This window comes from Heteronotia binoei, chromosome 5 (assembly GCF_032191835.1).
Source record: "Heteronotia binoei isolate CCM8104 ecotype False Entrance Well chromosome 5, APGP_CSIRO_Hbin_v1, whole genome shotgun sequence".
Lineage (NCBI taxonomy): Eukaryota > Metazoa > Chordata > Lepidosauria > Squamata > Gekkonidae > Heteronotia > Heteronotia binoei.
In genome coordinates, this window is record NC_083227.1 from 939513 (window position 1) to 953814 (window position 14302).

Below are 14302 nucleotides of genomic sequence, written 5' to 3' on the forward strand. Positions count from 1 at the left end.
CAGTCTCCCCCCCCCCTGGGAAATTGAAAAGTCTACACCCCTGCTCTTAGATTAAGCAAATTTGTCTACCCCAGCTCTACGGTCAGAGTCAATAGGGAATTGTCCATAAACAAGAAACGAAAGAGCTAAAATCACAAGCCAAGCTAGAGAATGGAGTTGTAATTTTGTCTAAAATCACAAGCCAAGTTCTTGTCTGCTTTGCAACAAAGGTTGTCTTGTATCTGTTGCGGTGGATATTGACAGCAAGCAGAGTGGAAATGCTGACCCCCCCCCCCCAACTGCTTCCTCCTGGTTGGAGGGGGACATATGCTGCCTGCAGAACTACCCACACAAATGTTTGGGCAGGAGATTGACCCACTGTCTATTTCCCTCAGGGATGCCAGGTAGGACCAGGGAATCCCCTGGAATTCCAGTTCACCTCCAGACTACAGAGATCAGTTCCCCTGGAGAAAACTGATGGTTTGGAAGGGCCCTCAGGAGGTCCACCAGCAGGTCCAGAACTCCAGAAGCTCTCCCACTGTGGCCACCCAAGTCCCAAAAATACATAGCATCGCTGCCCCAGACATAAGAGAAGCCATGTTGGATCAAGCCAATGGTCCATCCGGTCCAACACTCTGTGTCACACAGTGGCCAAAACCCAGACTCTATCAGGAGGTCCACCAGCAGGGCCAGAACTCCAGAAGCCCTCCCACAGTGGTTCAAAGGAAGGGAAAGAGGTGAATTCCCCCCCCCCCTTTCCCGTGAATGAAGCTTCGAAAAGACAAAGAACAACTTTGAGCATTGGGAACAATTTTAATTAGACTGAATATAGATACTCAAATCGACCCAGATTATAACTGAATATGTGTTAATGAGACTGTTATCTGGCTATAATATGATCTGAACGAAAACGAGATATATTTTAGAGAGATTTGTCTTTGCCGCCTGAATGCAACTGAAATGGCAACAATCAAAACACACGGCTGGAGGAGATTTGGAGAGACAGACAACTGGGTCTCTAAGGTACTTTTCAACTTTGATTAATAGACTGAGTTATTTGGTAGAGAAAAATGGCATTACCAAGTGAAATGTTTTATAAAAAAGATATAATGGATACCATAACTTCTCTAAAGCAAGTCCTTGGTTCATTAACGAACTGAGTTGATAAAAAAGCAAATGGAAGCTTTTATGTTGAAAGCTAGCGAAATCTCAAATCTACATGAGCAGACTGTTAAAGAGATCTCGGTGACATCTGTGGAATTGGAATTGGAGAGTGATCCGCTGGGAAATGACCAGAAGAAAACCAAAATGGAACCTTATTGCGCAGTTAAAAAGAAGGACCGGAAATCAAGACTGATTGAAATTTTTTCGAGAGGAACAAGTGGCGTGGGATCCTTACTATTTTTCTCAAGAGGGATGACTGCACTAAGGAGAGAGAAGGTATATCTCAGCAAAAAAAATCAAGACGTGGGAAATTTTCAGGAAGAAGGGTTTTAAACTGTTTTTCTCTCTGTGGGTACTTGGACATGGAACTCTCAACAAGAACTGACATGCGATTTTAAAAGGCCGAGTGAGATTTTTGGGACATATTAAGTTGTTCCTCCTAGAACAATATGGATATAAGAGCTAAAGGATTGAAAAGTTTTGAAAAGAATTTTATATAAATAAATAGTTAACTTGGATTAATTTTTAAGAAGGCAGACAACACAATTATTCTGTAATCTGGTAGATCTGCTCTTAATATGTTTGTTTGGAGAAAATATTTATACTGAGACAGATAAATTACTATGCTTTCTTTCTGCTTATCACTTTTTTATCTCTGTACGTTTTATGATATTTTAAATCTGATTTCTTTTTCGTTCCGTTTGAAATAAGTAAGTTAGAAGGATAAAGATATTTGTTTCTTATGCTCATTTTAATGACGACGTCGTTAAAACAATTAGTTAGTCTGTATTTTTAATATGGTTAAGCTTAGCCAGTTAGTTCTGTGTTGAGACTTCTCTGACTTTTTTATACTTAAATGTGCGGAAGAAGAATAGTTTAGACTTGTATTTTAAGTAATAGTTTAGTAAAAAAGTGTATAATGAAAGATAAAGATGGTAAAATATAAGGGGGAAATGTAATACTTGCAGGTAGAAAGAATTGGGTATTTCATTTGGAGGTAGAAATGTAAAAGATATATTTGCATTTTTCTTTGTTTCTGGTCTTCCACTCTGTATCTCCCCCTCCCCCTCTTTAATGCTTCTGTATCTATGCTTATGCTTTTTCTTTTTATAGTTAAAATCAATAAAAATTATAAAATTGGAAGCCCTCCCACTGTGGCCACCCATATACCAAGAGTACAGAGCATCACTGTCCTATGTTGGAAGTGGAGGCCTTTGCACTTTCTCTCAGCCTCAGAGTTCGGAGGGGGCTGTCAAAGAGTCAGAGAGAGGACACAGGACATCCTTCCTTTCTTGTCTGCTGCTATCCCCTTGAAGTGTAGATTGCTACTCTCAGGGAAGTTCCTTCCTTCCAGCTTGATCTCTCTCTCACACACACACTTTGTCACACTCTCCCTCTTTGTCATCATGAGAGCAGGACACGTCTTGTCATCTCTGTTCATCCAGCTAGTTGGATTAGATACATATCTCCTATTTTTCCTATCTAGAGAATGGAGTTCCTATAAAACTCCTTATTAATTTGAAATCTCAAAAGAAGTCTCCATATACTTTTTGTTTCATGATTGCACACATGCAGCCTCAGCTAACCGCATGGCTTTTGCTGTGCTTACAGGCTAGTTGTTTATTATCATTATCATTATTATTATTACTATTTTATTTTATTTCTATCCTGCCCATTCCCCCATTGGGGGCTCAGAGCAGAGTACAGCAAATAGAAATAAAATCACAATAAAACCATAATAAAACCAATTACAACATTCATCAAAGTGCAGCAAGACGATTCAGCAAGATGACATGGCAGCAAGGTGGTATAATAATAATAATAATACCTTTTATTTATATCCCGCCCTCCCCGCCGAGGCAGGCTCAGGGCGGCTAACAACATTATTGTGGTATAGCACAAAATAGTACCACAATACAGCATCACAGTACAGTAGAACAGCAGAGCAGTAGAGGGGAGGCCAACTGATCAATAAATAGATGCCTGCTGCCTCATCCAAAGACATTGTGGAACAGCTCCATTTTGCAGGCGCTACGAAAGGCCAGCAAGCCAGGTAGGGCTCGGATCTCCATAGGGAGCTGATTCCACCAGGTCAGTACTCTGCTAATGTACAGGAATATAAAAAAATACCAACACCCCAGACATCTATACCTTGACTATGAGCCATAGGGCCTCTGCTCCATATGTTTCTACCACCCGCTCCATGCTTGTAGCTGCTGCCACTTCTTGTGGCACTGAATTCCACATGTTAATTACTCTTTGGGTGAAGGACTTCCTTCGATCTGTTCTAAGCCTAGGAGTCTTTACATTGTGACAAAGGCAGAAAAGGACATCTTCCTCTACCTTCTCTGTCCCCTGCATAATTTTGTAAGCCTCTATCACGCTTACAAAATTATGCCAATTTGGTGTAGTGGTTAAGTGTGAGGACTCTTATCTGGGAGAACCGGGTTTGATTCCCCACTCCTCCACTTGCAGCTGCTGGAATGGCCTTGGGTTAGCCATAACCTAAGGAGTTGTCCTTGAAAGGGCAGCTGCTGTGAGAGCCCTCTCAGCCCCACCCACCTCACAGGGTGCCTGTTGTGGGGGGAGAAGATATAGGAGATTGTAAGCTGCTCTGAGTCTCTGATTCAGAGAGAAGGGTGGGGTATAAATCTGCAGTCGTCTTCTTCATTCATCATCATCATGTCAGCCCCTCGATCATCTTTTCTCCAAGCTGAAGAGCCCTGACCTCTTCAACCTTTCTTCATGGAGAAGCAGAAACAGTCTTCTCCCCCACACACAGAAGGGAGACATATCGTTGCCTGGTTTCAGCACCTTATCAGTACATGACAAGAAGAGGGAACTGTTCCTCTGGGCAGCAGAGGTCAGAACTTAAGGTAAGGGTGGAATGGAATGGTAACAGCTGGGTAGAAGGAAAAATGTTTTTAGTCAGAGTTGTTCAACAGGGAATCAGCTAGCTAGGGAGGTGGTGAGCGCCCCCTCACTGGCAGTCTTGAAGCAGCTGCTGGACAAACATCTGTTAGGGACAATCTAGGCTGATCCTGCATTGAGCAGGGGTTGGACGAGACGGCCTGTTTGGCCCCTTCCAACTCTATCATTCTATTAATCACATAGATATCATTATGCACTTGTGGCACATAGAGAAGAGATATACAGACATGGTTATTCTATCTCTCCCCCCCCCCCCCCCACACACGGATTCACATCCACCCCTTACATTTCCCAGCTTGCTTAATGTCCTAGACTTTGAAGGAGTCTCAGAGGCCATCTGCACTCCACCCCAGAGTTCCCTTTGAGCTGAGTTAGTGAGGGCTAGATGACAGTTTTTTAGCCTTCAGCTCACACATTTTTGTCTTAGCTCAGGAAAGATGGCCCCAGAGCAAACTAATTCATGCAGTAGCTCACGGTTTTAATGCCAGTAGATCACAAAGTAGAATTTTTGCTCACAAGACTCCACAGCTCAGAGGGAGTATTGCTCTACCCCCCAATTCCATGCAGGAAGTCCAAAGCCAGCGTTTCCCTGACTGATGAGGATCCTGTGAATTTAGGGAGGTATTTGCGAGTTTCCTGCATTGTGCAGGGGGTTGGACTAGATGACCCTGGAGGCCCCTTTCAACTCTATGATTCTATGAGTCTAGATGGCTGTCATCCACCTCTCCAGCTCTTTGGTTCCATGACCCCTGATGTCGCCTTACCCCTGTGCATGGTCCGGCTTGTCCATCAGGAAAGAGTCTCTTTCGCGTTCTAGTGAAGAAGCTGTGACGGACTAAAACAAAGGGTGATTTTGCAAAAATGGCCGAGAGGCAGAGAGAGAAGAGTGGCTATGATTGACAGCTCTTTTCCTAGCTCTCCCATTGGTTGGAACACGGCCACAAAGTTCTGAAGGGGGAGTTGGCTTTTGACAGTTGTGGTGGTTAAAAGGAAAAAAAAGATTCCTGGGAGAGAGACACTTGGGAGTTGTCTCAGTATTTGCTTATTCCCACCTGGCTATTTCCAATCAATTTTGTTATTTTATTCAATTTTCTAATTAAAGTCCCCAGTGCCTTTTCTCCTATTCCTGGAGAAAGTGACGGGAAAACCCTTCCTGAACAGAGGTCATTAATAGGGGTCCTTCACAAAGCGCAATTCTCAAACCAAACTCTCCTGCTTGTGGCTTCTTGTGTAACAAGCAGCTGCATCTTAAATAGCTTGCCAGGATTGCATAAAACTGAGCCACACCTCTGACAGAGGAGAGGGTTTGGGCTGGGCTTTTTGGACATTGGGGGGAAGTGACTTGGCATCCTCCTTTCCAACAGATCTTGGGATCCATGCAGATGTTTCCACGTACTTGTTAATGCTTCTGAAGACACCGAGGTAAAGGTAGTCCCCTGTGCAAGAACTAGTCGTTACCGATCCATGAGGTGATGTCACATTAGGAAGTTTTCACGGCAAACTTGTTAACGGGGTAGCTTGCCATTGCCTTCCCCAGTGATCTACCCTTTTCCCCCAGCAAGCTTGGTACCCATTTTACCAACCTCAGAAGGATGAGAGGCTGAATCAACCTTGAGCTGGCTGCCTGAACCCAGCTTCCACCAGGATCGAACTCAGGTCGTCAGCAGAGCTTGGACTGCAATACTTCAGCTTGCCACTCTGCGCCACGGGGCTCCTTGTTTCTGAAGATAGCTGATCACTATTCCTTTCTGGTATGTTTTTTTTTTTTTATAACCTGGGATCTTGAAATATCCTGGCTTGCTCCAACTCAGCTTCTGTATCACAGCCTCAGTGGATGCCTGGAAGGGGGACTGGCTCACAGTCCCCCAGTGAGCTTCAGGGTGGATTTGGGACACGAGAAGCTCAGTTCCTGCAGCTGCCATCACATCACAATGCATTTCTGCCTCCGTGACACTTCAAAATGGAAGTTGCGATCAATCGGGTGCTAAAGCTTCCAAGATTATGTTGGAAAACGTAAGGGGCTCAAGAGGAGACCTCGCATTCCACAGGTTGCTGCAGGGTGGGGGATGAACCCCTCGTAGCGCTCTGCCTGCAGTTAACCTCCAGCTCTCCCCTGGCTTCCTGGCGGGAGGCTGGCCTGGAGTCCTGAGAAGAGAGGCACACCCTGATCGATTGGCTGCCACCAAGCTGGCTCTTTTTATGGAAGCAGCCCACCAGCCCACTCTGCTTCTCCTAAGATGTTACACCAGTATGCGGGCTCCTTTGCCCAGGTTTCAGGACCCCAAAGTAATCTCTGCACAGGTAGAATCCAAGGCAACTGAAAGCGTCTGCAAAGCCCTGACAGACAGACCAATTCCCAGAGATCTTTTTTCAGAATTTATTAAGGTACAAGTCTTTTCCCTAAATTAACTTGGTGGTCCCACCAGTCATCAGTATAATTTCTTAAAATACAATCCAGAAGGTAGGTCAGCATACCTTAACCTCAAGTTATACCAGCATTCTGATCCGGGCAACATAAATCCAAGGTTCCCAAGCAAAATAACAGTGAGTTCTAGAAATTCAAAGATAAGCCTAAGCGTTTGCCCTAGCTTGGCGTTTCTCATTCGCAGGGTCGTGACCTGGCACCAGACCATGGAAGCCTCAATACCGGTCACAAGAAAAGCCAAAGCTAGTCCCACCCCCAGCAAAGCATGAGCTGTGCTCTGATTCCTTCCTTTCCCCATCTTTCTATTGTGCAGAGAAAAGCTAGCCTTGAAGACTGACAGAGGCTGCAAAGCCTGAGCTCCGTTTTCCTTCCTTCCTTCCTTCCTTCCTTCCTTCCTTCCTTCCTTCCTTCCTTCCTTCCTTCCTTCCTTCCTTCCTTCCTTCCTTCCTTCCCCCTTCTCTCTGTTGTGCAGAGAAAAGCTAGCTTTGAAGACTGACATAGGCTGCAAAGCCTGAACTCTGATTTCCTTCCTTCCTTCCCGCATCTCTGCGTTGTGCAGAGAAAAGTTAGCCTTGAAGACTGACACAAAGCCTGAGCTCCATTTCCTTCCTTCCTTCCTTCCTTCCTTCCTTCCTTCCTTCCTTCCTTCCTTCCTTCCTTCCTTCCTTCCTTCCTTCCTTCCTTCCTTCCTTCCTTCCTTCCTTCCCCTGTCTCTGTGTTAAGCAGAGAGGAGCTGGGTTGCCTCTCCTTCCTTCTCTCCCCCCAGTGTTTGAGAGAAAAGCTGGAGTCCACTGGAACTTTAGACCCATCAAGTGTTCTTCAAGGTATGAGCTTTAATGTGCCTTGCAGTATGTTCTTTTGGGGAGATTTCCCTGGGAGGCAAAGAAGGAGGGGATTTTTTTTTTCAGCTAGGAGGGGTGGGGACTGGGCATTCCAGTAGCTATTTTTTTTTTTTTTTACCAAATGACCCCTGGGCAGAATTGTTGCTGGCTGGGGCCATCTGATGATGAGTAAATACTCTTCTGCTCTCCAGACAATGAAGAACGGTTCCCCTGCTGAAAATGGCTGCTTTGCAGGGTGGACTCTATGGCATTATTCCCTGCTGAGGCCCCTCCCTCCCCGAGCCCCACCTTCCCCAGGTTCCACCCAAATCTTCGGCAATTTCCCAACTCAGGGAAGGCAACCTTGCCCAGACAACACGCTGGCTGTTGTGGGGGAAGGAGATTGTAAGCCACTCTGAGACTCTGATTCAGAGAGAACGAGAGGGTATACATCTGTCGTCGTGTTGCTGTTGCCGTCTTGCTAACTGTCATGATAAGGTTAGCATCCTTATAATACGAATTGTAAATAATAAAACTCAGGGTCGGCAACCTTAATTATAGAGCTGAGGGGTTGTACTTTTTGACTTTTGGAATTTGCATTGTAAGGTGTTCACAAAAATCTTTACTGGGTGGGGAGGTTTCTGTACATCTCAGGCTCAGCAGCTGAGTTGTTGAAAGGGGGGGCTGTGCCAGGAGAATCAGAGGCAAGGGGAGGGACAAGCTGCCATCCTCCTTCCCTCCCTTCAGTAACACAAACCCTCGAAATCCGATTTGGTGGTGGCCCCCAACCCCACCTTACACGGTTGCCAACCTCCAGGTGGGTGCCTGGCAAAACACAAAACTCCACTGTAAAGGTTGAGCAACCACAAAGTAACACACTGTAAGTATTTGTTTAAATCAGCGTGTGTAACTGTATTTACACCCTCGTACACTCAAGAACCATGACATACAAGTACCAAAGCCACAATACACACATTCCATTACATTCAACAACACAGAAGTCCATACCAAAGACTCTAGTCAGTTTCCAAGACTAAGATAGATTTCCAGCAGATGTTCTTTCTTGCACTTGACTTAAATCGGTAATGGCTCAAGAAGTGATGACACGCCTCCAGGCTGCTGATGTGCTTCAAGAGGCTCTCCCTTCTGCAGATCATCTCCACCCCCAAATCCTCAGGAATTTCTTGCTCCAGAGAGGGCATCACCTGGTTTTCCCTGGGAACTGTGAATGCTTTGGTTTTTACAAATTAACTTGTGTACTCTGACATCTTAACTAAATTGTATGTTATATATCAGATTATATATATAATAGCTGAGTGCTGAGGAAGTTAAGAAGGAGAGGAGAGGGGAAGGGAGGAGAGGAGAGGAGAGGAGAGGAGAGGAGAGGAGAGGAGAGGAGAGGAGGGGAGGAGAGGAGAGGACATGGAGGGTGAGGGAGGGAAGACCCAGGAAGAGGATTCTTGGGCTTGATTAGAGGTGTCTACGTGGCCTCTCTTGCAGGGGACAGAAGCAAGCCAATGATTATCCAAACAGCACAGCCGTGCCCTGACAAAAGTGCCAACATTTTTTTTGCACGGTTCGAGCCAGTTGCTATCGGAAACATTGCCACCACTTCTTTTTTTTTTAACCATTCTCACAACATTTATTTTTCTATGGATGCTGAACGTAAGGCCTTAGTTCTCCTTCTCCTGCACAGTGTTTGTTCCCCGTAGTCTACCTGCACAACAGGCTGCAATGAGACCAACTTTACGACCAGCTGGAGCATCTCTCCTGAGGGTTGAGGGCTTACCAATGCATTGGTGGTTACCACCACCAAAGGGATGTTCAACAGGATTCATAGCCACACCACAGACACGGGGCCAGCAGTTTCTCTTGGCCTTGTGTTTGTGATAAGCTCGCCCAGCTTTCAAGATAGGTTTGTCAATACGGCCACCGCCAGCGACAATAACGGCAACTGCTGTGTTTGCAGAGGAAATAACTTGCTTGGAGCCAGAAGGCAATTTCACTCTGTTTTGTTTTAGTTTCAGGATTGTGGGAGATAACTATGGCATAGTTTCCAGAAGCACGAGCCAGTTTGCCACAATCACCAGGCTTCTCTTCAAGACAACAGACAATGGGGCCTCTTGGCAGAGTGCCAACAGGTAGCGCATTGCCAACATGAGCTGAGCCTTTTTGCCACAGTACTCAAACTGTCCTGTATGAATGCCCTCAGCTGCAATGAACAATTCTGTTCGTTTCTGAAACCTATATGGATCACGGAAAATTATCTTGGCAAGAGGGGCTCCTCAGCCAGGATCATGAACGATATCTTCACAATGCCCTTAATATCACCCTGCCTCTCAGCAAAGTCGACAGCTCTCAGCATTGCTGGACCCTTCCCGTGCTTCCCGTGGGCCCTGAACACAGACCCAGCACCTTTTCTCTGGCCTCAGATGACATGGCCCATTGTGTACTCAGCCGGATCATCGCCCCTTCCTAGCAGAGACTGGTGACATCGTTCCAAAACACGAATGAAAAATAGAACAGGCCCGGCAGGCTCGGCTCAGGCAAGCGTGGCGCAGGGAAGGGGCGGGGTAAGATCCGGATTGCTGCCTTCAACCATCCAACTTGCTGACGTATTAAATGACTCCATCTCAAACGACAGGCGGTTGTTGACAAAGGAGAAAGGTGACGGAAGAGAGGGACTGACAAGGCCGATATTGGCGCCACGTGGTCTTTATGGGAAGGCCTCTGAAAGAGAGATTCATGTTACCCACTAATGGCTGAACCAGATGTTGCAGGGAAGACTCTATGCTATATGATTTAATTCTCTTGCCCTTTGTTGTGGGGACTTTTCTGTTGCTGTTATTTTAGAAAATAGACTGTACAGCAAAGAGGAACAAAAGGTGCCGTCTCCTGGGCCAAGTTGTCGGTCCATCTAGCTACGTCCCGTCTCCGTGGTTGTATTTCAGTGGTAGTACAGCTGATGGGCAGGCAGATGGTCCGGGGTCAATCTGGGATGCCAATCCTCTCCTCCTGCAGAACTTTGTTATTCTTTGCAAAAGCTGCAAGGGCCATGCTTTCTTGTGCACCTGCAAATAATAATATACTATGAATATAAATTGTGTGACACTATGTGAAATGTCAGGGAGAAGGGGTGGGAGAGCAGGAAGGATATAGGGTTTGCATGGGCAGGGAAATTCCCCCTCGCTCAATGAGCCATTTCCGGTCTCACTTTCCCAGTTCTTTTTGGGCAGAATGACGGCCTTTTGCAGGGCTTTTTCATCCTGGTCTTTTTCAGCCTTCTTAAGATGTTTCTTATGGCTTCCCCCTCGCTTCACGGAATCGGTCTCACTTTTGCACTTCTTTTTTTCAGGCAGATGGGCAGTTTAATTTTGGTGTTTTCCACCCTTTTAAAGCTATTTTGAATGGCTTGCAAGATCCTCCTGTGCCATGCTTCTTTCTTGGCCACCTGCAAATAATAATATACTATGAATGCAAACTGTGTGACACTATGTGAAATGTCAGGGAGATGGGGGTGGGAGAGATTTTGCTTCCATCCACCTGCTGGCTAGCAGTCCTGAAAAACGAACAGCAGCAGCAGGAGCAATATGGCCTTCTGGTTGTTCTACAACAGGGGTGCCAAACATGCAGTTTGGGGGCAAAATCAGTCCAGTGCCCCCCAGCTGTCCCTTCACGCCGCTGCGCCTGTCCTCCTCCAGCGGTGGTAGGGCATGGCGGGCAGGGGGTGGCGGCGCAACTTTTCCAATTCTCCTCCTGCAGAACTTTCTGAATGTATTCCACAGCCGTAATGGCCATGCTTTCTTCTGCACCTGCAAATAATAATATACTATGAATATAAACTGTGTGACACTATGTGAAATGTCGGGGAGATGGGGAGGGAGAGATTTTGTTCCCATCTACTTGTTGGCTAGGAGTCCTGAAAAAAGTACAGCAGCAGCAGGAGCAATATAGCCTTCTGGTTGTTCTAAAACAGGGGTGTCAAACATGCAGTTTGAGGGCAAATCAGGACACCGGAGGGCTCCTATCAGGCCCCGAGCAACTGGCTGTCATCTGCTTCCTTCTCCCTCTCTCTTGCTTCCTTCTGCATTACAGCTTGCTTTGCCAGGCTCCCTCAATTGCACAGGAGCTACAGCGCGAAGCCTCTATTTTCTCCATTGGCTGAGGCTCCTCCCTTGTGGAGGAATGGCTTGCTTTGCCAGGCTCTTTCAACTGCACAGCAGAGCTACTGAGCCAAACGTCTCTTCCTATTGACTTCCCCACCCAGTCCCCTGGGGAAGGAAGGAAATACCCAGAGCTTCCTTTGCCCAGTTCCCTGGACCCCATGGGAGAAATACAAAGAAAGCACCTTTAAGACCAATGAGTGCTAATGTTTTAAGCCTGTTTTAAGTTTTTTTTAAAATCTATTTGTGTTTGTCTGTGTTCTTTATAAAATCTATATCTCTGCTACCTAATCTTAAATAGGTACACACGTGGCCTGGCCTGACATAGCTTGGCCCAAACAGACATGGCCTGGCCCAACAAGCTCTCTTTCGTGTCAGATCCGGCCCCCATAACAAATGAGTGCGACACCCCTGTTCGATCACAATCCCCATGAGGTTGCTACCACTGAGCAAAGTTGATGCTTTCCCTGGAAACTAGATCACAAGGAAAGGGAAGAATGTGAGGAGCAAACCCACCTAAGACCACAACATATTTTAGGATCTCAGAGAGAGCTGAGAAAAGTAACAGATTTCAATGAAAGATTACATATTTTTGTCAGGATAAGCCTTCCATCCTTCTGATGTCGGTAAAATGAGTACCCAGCTTGCTGGGGGAGGGGGGGGAGTCTAGATGACTAGGGAAAGCAATGGCAAACCACCCCGTAAAAAGTCTGCCGTGAAAACGTGATGCGACGTCACCCCAGAGTCGGAAACGACTGGTGCTTGCACAGGGGACCTTTCCTTTCCCCGCAAGTTCACCTTTGTGTTCTTTCAGAACTCTTGGATGTCTGCCATCTGGGCCTGGTGACTTATCAGTTTTTAAATTGTCTATCAGTCACAGGACCTTCTCTCTCGTCACCTCAATCTCACTCAGGTCTTTCAACATCCTTCCCAAAACCAGTGGTTCTGGAGTGGGCAAACACTTCTCATCTTCCACAGTGAAGACGGAGGCAAAGAATGCATTCAGATTCTCAGCCATTTCCTATTGTCCTTCAGTAACCTTTTTACCCCTCGTCATCAAAAGGCCCCACTGTAGGCTTCCCACCCCCCCCTGGCGGGGGACTCCCAAATTTGCAGCCTCCTTCCCCGCTCTCCAAAAATCCGATAGCGGGAGGGGGGGAAACGGCGCCAATTTTGGTGCCCTGCCGCCACAGCAACACCAGCGCCGCGGCCTGAGCTACAGGCTGCCTGAGGAGAGCGGCAGAGGGTCTCCTCTCCCTCCCTCCCACCAGGCCCCAGCAAAGGAAGAGGCCGCCGGCCGAGGCCCACCAACCCCGACTTGCGGCGGCCATGTTCTCCTTTGCATCCCATGCCAGGCCCACACAGTCAGTGTCCCAAAAGTTCCTACCCTACCACAATTTCTGTTAGTCTTTATGGTGCTATTAGACTCTTGTTCTTTTCTAGCGGTACAGAAGAAGAAGAGTTGGTTTTTATACCCTGTTTTTCTCTCCCTTAAAAAGCTTCAAGGTAGCTTACAATCACCTCCCTTTTCTTCCTCACATCAGGCACCTTGTGAGCTAGATGGGGCTGAGGGAGCTCTGAGAGAACAAGAACCTGTCCAAGCTCACTTGGCAGCAGGAGAAGTGGATTAGAGTCCACTACTATTAAGCACTTGCTCCCAGCACTGCTAAGTCCTAAAAATGAACTTTCTCTTTCACCTTCTCTTCCTCCTTGATCTCGGTCACATCTTGCTCTCCGCCACATTGGTTTTCCATGCTGTAAGAACAAATGAACATAAGAGAAGTCATGTTGTGTGACACTGTGTGAAACGTCAGGGAGATGGGGAGGGAGAGATTTTGTTTCCATCTACTTGTTGGCTAGGAGTCCTGCATGGGTAGGGAAATTCCCCCTCGCTTCACGGAAGCGGCGCAACTTTTGATCTTCTCCTCCGGCAGAACTTTGTGAATGTGTTCCACAGCCTGCAGGGCCATGCTTTCTTCTTGCAAATAATAATATACTATGAATATAAACTGTGTGACACTAGGTGAAATGTCAGGGAGATGGGGGTGGGAGAGATTTTGCTTCCATCCACCTGCTGGCTAGCAGTCCTGCAAAACGTACAGCAGCAGCAGGAGCAATATGGCCTTCTGGAAGAAGTGGTGGGAGAGCGGGAGGGAGGGAGGATATAGGGATTTCATGGGTAGGGAAATTCCCCCTCGCTTCACGGAAGCGGTGCCACTTTTCCTCTTCTGCAGAACTTCCTGATACTGTTCCATATCCGCCAGGGCCATGATTTCTTCTGCACCTGCAAATAATAATATACTATGAATATAAACTGTGTGACACTAGGTGAAATGTCAGGGAGATGGGGGTGGGAGAGATTTTGTTTCCATCCACCTGCTGGCTAGCAGTCTTGCAAAACGTACAGCAGCAGCAGGAGCAAAATGGCCTTCTGGTTGTTCTATACCAGGGGTGTCAAACATGCAGTTTGGGGGCAAAATCAGTCCAGTGCCCCTCAAGCTGTCCCTTCACACCGCTAAGCCTGTCTCCTCCAGCGGTGTAGGGCACGGTGGGCAAGGGGTGGCGTGCCAATGCCAGCGGGGGCGGGGGGCCTCACCGAGGCTCCAGCGCAGTGTCTCCTCCCAACCAACCTCCCCTTGAACTCCCTCCCTCCTCGTCTCCAACCCGTCCTATCCATGCAAACTCACTCCTCCTACCATATTTGCTTCCCTCCCTCCCAATCTCCATCCTATCCTACCTCCATCTTCCTTTTCACCCTCATCGGTAGGAAGTGAGTGGGGAGTGGGAGCCTGGGGAGGAGGGTGGGATGGAAGAAGGGG

General features: G+C 47.0%; 1 protein-coding gene and 1 pseudogene across 1 annotated transcript in view; both read right to left on the reverse strand.

The window, feature by feature from the left end:
* The window catches only part of LOC132571144 (zinc finger protein 208-like), a 197881-nt gene that overhangs the window by 75274 nt on the left and 108305 nt on the right, over window positions 1-14302 (reverse strand). The window lies entirely within an intron of this gene.
* LOC132572137 (large ribosomal subunit protein uL2-like) lies at window positions 8958-9766 on the reverse strand (annotated as a pseudogene).